General features: G+C 32.2%; 1 pseudogene; it reads right to left on the reverse strand.

The window, feature by feature from the left end:
- Positions 1-43: 43 nt before the first annotated feature.
- On the reverse strand, positions 44-765 carry LOC113386582 (annotated as a pseudogene).
- Between the last annotated feature and the right edge of the window lie 6,460 nt (positions 766-7,225).

The following is a 7,225-nucleotide window of genomic DNA, read 5'->3' on the forward strand; positions in this document are numbered from 1 at the left end:
TAGATATATTTATTCTACAATAAAATCAACAACAAAGCATTTATTATTTCTTTACAACAATTATGTACAGTAAAATATGTCTACAAACAATTAACTTATTGTTCTCGTCCATCACATCTTGAACCCATTTTCTCAGAACATCACTGTCTTGTAGACCGACTAGCCTCTTCTCGACCTTTCCATTTTTAATAGCCAAGAGCACTGGTACAGATGCTACATCGTAGTCCAGAGCTAAGTCTGTGTTTTTTCGATATCAACTTTAGCTAATGATACTTTTCCTTTGGTTTCTTCAATGACTGTTTCTAGTCTTGGTGTTAACATGCGGCAGGGATTACACCAACTGGATAATAATAGATAGGTAATAATTTTTTTGGGCAGATGGAGAAATGAAATTTATATCTTTATAAATTTAATAGTATCTAGAAACACTTCTATGTCGATGTACCACTGTAAACTCAATTAGTCTTTTGATTTAATCTTTGGCAATAATTAAAATATCAATTTGTTATCTTATACCACAATCAATAACCTTAAATTCCAAGTATTTAATAAAATATTAGTTTAACCTTATTACTCACGTTGCAAAGAAATCGACAATCACAGGCTCGTTTGCTATTCTTGACTTTATCTTCAAAATCTTTCATATCTTGAATTTTATAAGAATCCCTCCTCACACTAGTGGCGCATATAGACCTCACGACATGTTTTCGGTACGACCTCAAGGGCGCAATTAATGATTTCACTGTGCAATTCATCATAATCGATTTGTTTTGATTTATCACTAATATATTAAGGTTTATTTAATGATTTTATGATTTTGTATTGACAGTATGACGAAATACTTTATGAAGGTGATCGGAACAAATAAAATTACGCCTGTCTAACTTCAGAGCAAGATAAACTGACAGATGACAAAGTGACGTTTGAGAGATTGAGGTTAAGTTCGTTGATTTTAAAAAACTTTCAAGTTGTAAATAAATATACATTTTAATAGTTTAAAACTAAAGTGATATCATGAATTTATTATATCCGTGCGTTAATATATTAATTTGTTCACTAAATGCAAATCGTATGCAATATTTAAAAATACATTTTTACACTATGTGTTTGTGTTGTGCGTAATAATGGAAGTTTAAGGTTAAGGTGTTGTACATAAATAACTATTAATGAATTATATGTATTAATTTTATTCAAGCTTTCCTGAGATTGTAAACAAATATAAATTCATTACAATAAATGTTATAATTATGTTTATCTGCTGGACACTTTGTCAGGTAAGTCCAGAGACGTGCAATGTACTTTGTCCACATAATAGTTGTTCCAAACATTCCATAGGTGAGTTACAGTAATCCCCAAAAATCGAAAATGAAACTTTTTTATATATCTTTCTTTCTGAACATTTTGGCATACCTTAGAAAAAATGTATATATGAGGTATGTGTATGTGCGTGCCCAGACAGCACAAGACATGCCAGGGAATGTCCCACTTGTCCTCAATCTCCTAATATCGCGATATCCTATGAATATCCTATGAATATGCAACGGGACGTCTCAAAACCAAAGGACTCGAGCAGGTATAACGCTCGATTCACGAACATGTCGCTCTCGTTACGCGCACGGCTTGAGACCTCGAAACGTATATGTTTGTCCCTTCTCTTTCGTCGCGTCGGTTTTGCGTCCTTCGTCCTTTAAGGTTAAGCTAAGCGTCATCAAACAGACGCTTATATGTCGAATTATCATAGTTTTTGAGAAATAATAGTGAAAATTTTATTGTTCTATATAATTATATGAGCGTGTGTTATAAATAATTAATATTATCTATCAAAATACTCTAAAATTGTGTAATAATAGTGGAAATTTAGGTGTTCTATATAATATATGTGCGTGTGTGTTATAAATATTGCAGCCAACATATTGAAAAGGGGGCAGATATAAACGATGGGTAATTAAAGCTTTCTGTATACTGTTATTTGAAATACTATGTTACTAGTACAAATAGAATTTTTAATTTAATGCTGACATTTCTACCCTGCCAGCTTTCCAGCAACCATGCCTAATTTTGTATCAAATGCTGTGTTTGAAAGAGGATTGAGAAAGAAGAAATGCTCTCCACTATGTTTGTTGGAGGAGTTTCAACTTGTGGAGGCTATATTTCTGAGCAAAAATATCAAACACAATTGGTAATCAAAAGTTTATATAGATTTATTTTTATTTGTTAACTTTATCATATACTAAACAAACTTTCTCTTTATATTCTGTATTTAGCCATCAGAGTCCAGCTATGAAAATCCATTTGATGATGGTTTGGACAAAGAATTTTGCTAGGGACGAGGAAAGGGCAAAATAAATTTTGTGATCTAGTGCCTTGCGATGTCATCACAGGTAATTTATATATTTATACTTGATGTGTTGTAAATTATGAATTAAACAATATATAATTATTCCAGAATTGCTTTGAAAAATTTGCCGCATGAGACATAGTTTACTGTTTCAGAGGCTGCAAAAACTGGCTGCGATGTGCCAATAAATATTATACAAGGTATTTTTGTGAGATGTGTACTATATGTTTTTCCTATTTACAAAAAAATCACGATTATTGACTGGTTAGTTGTATCAATGTTAGTGCAAAATTTGTGCTGTGTACACATTTTTAGATGTAAAAAACCAAGTTTAATATTCACTCGTAATGACATCAAATTGTGTCGATATATTTGGAATTAGAGATTATTTTATAAATCTCTGTCTATTTTGATTGATGTATCGCTCTTAAAGAACTTACTCATATATATATATATATATACATATATATGCATTTATTCATTGTTTTCTATTTCAGGAGAGAAATCAACCATGAACTAGGATTGAATGCCGAATTAATTATATTTTTAATATTGTAAAATAAGTTATTTTGAATTTAAGTTGTATATATTAATTTTGTTATAAAATTATCTCAGGATTTTGTTATTTTGTAATAAAGTTTACTTTGTGAAATTGTGTTCTTTTATTTTATTTTTAATCCAAATTTATTTTTCATCTAAAAGTAAAAAACAATTCCATAATTATATCCTATTCATGTCCGGTTTATGTCCGGAATATCCCGCGCGGGATATCCTACAGAACGTCCCATAGGTGCGACAATTAACATGTTTCGGATAAGGTCAGGATAAGCGGGATATCCTTAAGGCTATCGCAGGACATGAATGTCCGCGCGTGGATATCCTGTGGACATTCTCGGGACGGATGTCTTGTGTTGTCTGGTTGTGTGTGTTTTTTTTTTTGGAAGGAAGGAAGGAAGAAGAAGGAAATGCATTTATGCATCCCAGACTAGGTCTTTTGTCTGAGTATGTCGGACTCAATACCGCGCTGGTATAATTTTCCACGAAATATTCTTGTCCCACGGAAATCGCAGTTAGGCATTACTTCGTGGGGGGAGGATCTAGAATGTTCTCATTCTTACCTTGATTTTATACCTATTTTTTAACTGAGCAAAGTGTGTATGTACGTGTGGATACAATTTTTTGTATCCAATTAGAATGATTCCAAAGCATTCGATTCCTATTGATGGAGAAACGTGCTGATTAGTTTTTGGCAAAGAAATTTGAAGCATAAAAACTAGTGGTGCATGATGGCATCGTGCCTTAAGGCAAATAGCTGGAACTTGTCGTACCGAAAATTTAATTTTTTTTAAAAAAAGCTGTAAAATTTTCCAAAATCTTCAAAAAATGATTTGAATTTAGAGTATTTTGAAAGTTTTCACCGTCTTATTTTCTCAAATTTTTATAGATATCCATGGTACTTTTAACCAAGTTTTCACCATTTGACTTTTTTTTAAAAAAAATGTTTTTTCTAATGTGATTTAATTTTTTTTGAAAAGTTGGAACTTTTTTTTCAAAGTAATAGCGAAATTTGTACTTGAAATCTCCATAAAATATCTGATAATTTATATTTGTAATAATGTTTTGAAATAAAATGTTTTTTGAATTATTAAAATCGGACGCTCCGTTCTCTTAAAAACTGAGTTACCATTTGTGGCACTTTTTGCTCCGTATCTTCGAAACGGCTAGACTTGCCTATGCCAAAAACTAATCAGCACGTCTCCTTATCAATACGAATCGAATGTTTTTTGAATTATTCAAATCGGTTAATCCGTGTTCTCGAAATCGTCGACGAAAAATTTGTATCCGTACATAGATACATACATACACATACACGCAGACACATACACACAAATTAATTTTTTTCTACAACCTTATTTAAGTGTTATTAAATAAATTAGTGTGTAAATAATAAAATACTTTCAACAATCTAAAATTGTAATATCGATTAAGGACACAAAATTTATATTTGGGTATAATGTTAAAGCGCTATAACAATACTTTTTTTTCATACATCAGTTTTATCTAAGGTATTCCGAAATGTTCAAAAACCTTTAAAACGTAAAGATATGCAAAAAATTTCATTTTCCATTACTTTGCGATTACTAGAATTTACTCTAAAAATTAATATTGACTAAATTGTTATTCACTCTTATCGGACAAATTATGCAACTTGCCACAAGGCAAAATGCCACTTACACTAATTCATGAGTTATAAATAGTTTATTGTATACATTCAATCCTTATAGTTGATAAAATTCATAGAATTCCATTACGATATTTATTTTATTTTAAAAAATGTGTGTCCTAATATGCAGATCAAAAGAGAGAGAAAATGTTTAACACATTTGCTGTTAACTCGCGCCTCGTTGTACTGCTACTATTATACTTAAGCAAGTGAAAATTTCGTTCACTATATGGGTCAGCCTGGTATCCGCTTTCACTATACGGGTACAGGACAACGTCTTACTAATAAAGTCATAACTTTATTAGAATTTTTGGAGCCCCTTATCCTTTGATGGTAGGGGCCAATAAACAAACATATCATATATTAGTATTATATCACATCTGCTGTTTGTCATAAACTTCCCGTAGGGTAAGTTATAGTAATCGCAAAAAAAATCGAAAACTAGCTGTAAGTGGAATTCTGTCTTAAGGCAATTAGGGCATCGTGCCTTAAGGTAAATTGCTGGAACTTCCCGTACCAAAAATTATTATTTTTTTAAAAACGATTGACATTTTTGAAAAAAAATTACTTCGAAAAAATAAGATTTTTGACAAACAATTAGACAAAAAATTACTTTTTTTTGAAAAAAAAAATTTTTTAAATTTTTTTTTTTTGAAAAAAAAATGTTGTCTTTATTTTGACATATTTTGAAAGATCTAAACTTTCAACTGAAAATTTTTGCATTTCTCAGCGTTTCAAAGGTTTCTGAATATTTTGGCATACCTTAGAAAAAATGGATGTATGTGTGTATGTGTGTGTGTGTGTGCGTGTGTGTATGTATGTGCGGATACAAATTTTCGTCGACGATTTCGGGAACACCGATCAACCGATTTGAATAATTCAAAAAACATTCGATTCGTATTGATAAGGAGACGTGCTGATTAGTTTTTGGCGAAGTCAGGTCTAGCCGTTCCGAGGATACGGGGCAAAAAGTGCCGAAAACGGTGACTCAGTTTTTAAGAGAACGGAGCGTCCGATTTTAATAATTCAAAAAACATTTTACTTGTATTGACAAGGTGAAGAACCGATCAAATTTTCATAAAGGCAGGGCTAGCGGTTTCGGAGATCTAATGAAAAAAGTAAAAAAAAATGCCATTTGGCGGTCAAAAATGATCATTAGACATATGTACATCAATTATCAGATATTTTATAGAGATTTTAAACAATAATATAATTTTGGTTTACATTCCTATGGGTTTCCGTACCAACGTTTACGCGTTAGAGTCGACGCGGCGCTTACGCGGTTTGATATTTCGTCTTCATGCAGTTAAAGCAGTACGAATGCTTTGAAAAAATTTAGATCTTTCAAATATTCAAAATAAGAAAACTTTTTTTTCAAAAAAAACTTAAAAAAAATTTTTTTTAAAAGAAAAAATTTTTTTGTATAATTTGTTTCGCAAAATCTTATTTTTTCGAAGTAATTTTTTTTAAAAAAATGTCAATAGTTTTTAAAAAAATAATAATTTTGGTACGGGAAGTTTCCAGCAATTTGGCCTTAAGCCGATGCCTTAATTGCCTTAAGACAGAATTCCACTTACAGCTAGTTTTTACTTTGTTCATTAAATCTTCAGTTATCCTAATATGCAGATCAAGCGAGAGTTTGCTGTTATCTCGCGCCTCGTAGTACTGTTCGATTTTACTTGCAAGTGAAAATTTCGTTCACTATTAGATTGATAATAGTGAAGTGTCATAGATTTTGTGAAATAAGTAATAAGTCCGGAATTGATTCTAAATCTTGCCTTTTTAAAGGCACCGGGCTTAATACTTACAAGGTAATATACACCTTGTTCGGTGTTCTAAATTTTAAAGGTGACGTGCCTTTTGCTGACTCCTCTTTCCAAACACTGGGTCGGTGTTGGTAATGGTTAGAGGATAAGCGCATTTTAGAAAGTGATTTTTCTAAATTTATTTGTTTTAAGTACTTTTGATTTATTTTCTTAAAATCAGTGCCGAGTATATTGAAGAGCCCAAGGATATTCCCAGGCAGAAGCCTGGGAAGAAGATCAAAATGAGCATGGAGGTACAGACCAGCGGTGCCCTCAAAAACAAATTCAATGCACTATCGGACCGATCGGACATGGATACAGACAGGGAGTTGAACGAATATAGAAAAGTGTCACGGAGAAAGAGAGCTAAGAAAGGAACCAGAGGGAAATGTTGGACAGCAGCCATCCGAGTCTGGCAATCGAGAATCACCGAACAAGTTAAGCAAAACACCTGAGAAAATACCACCCATCATCATCAAGGCAAACTTAGAATTGAAAACAATAAAGTACATCAGAGACATAACTAAGATCCAATTTAGATATCAGTTTTTCAACACGCAATTACACAAAATTTTTACAGATACAATCCAGGAACACGAGCAAGTTAAAAAGGTATTGAGAGAATGCCATTACCAATTCTACACATACTCGATGAGAAAAGATTTGCCGAAGAAAATTACAATGACTGGACTTCATCCTTCGATACCCGAAGCTGAAGTTTGCGAAGACCTCTTATTGAAAGGAGTTAAAGTCAGACAAGTGATACAGATCAAACGAAAGTTATCGGATGGCAGCCAACATAAGCTGCCCATATACATTGTCTCTCTGGAGAAAGATCAAGACATGTCGGAGCTGAAG

Source organism: Ctenocephalides felis, unplaced genomic scaffold (genome assembly GCF_003426905.1).
Source record: "Ctenocephalides felis isolate EL2017-DRISC unplaced genomic scaffold, ASM342690v1 CF-g0.4_SCAFFOLD_03571, whole genome shotgun sequence".
In the NCBI taxonomy this organism is placed as follows: Eukaryota; Metazoa; Arthropoda; class Insecta; order Siphonaptera; family Pulicidae; genus Ctenocephalides; species Ctenocephalides felis.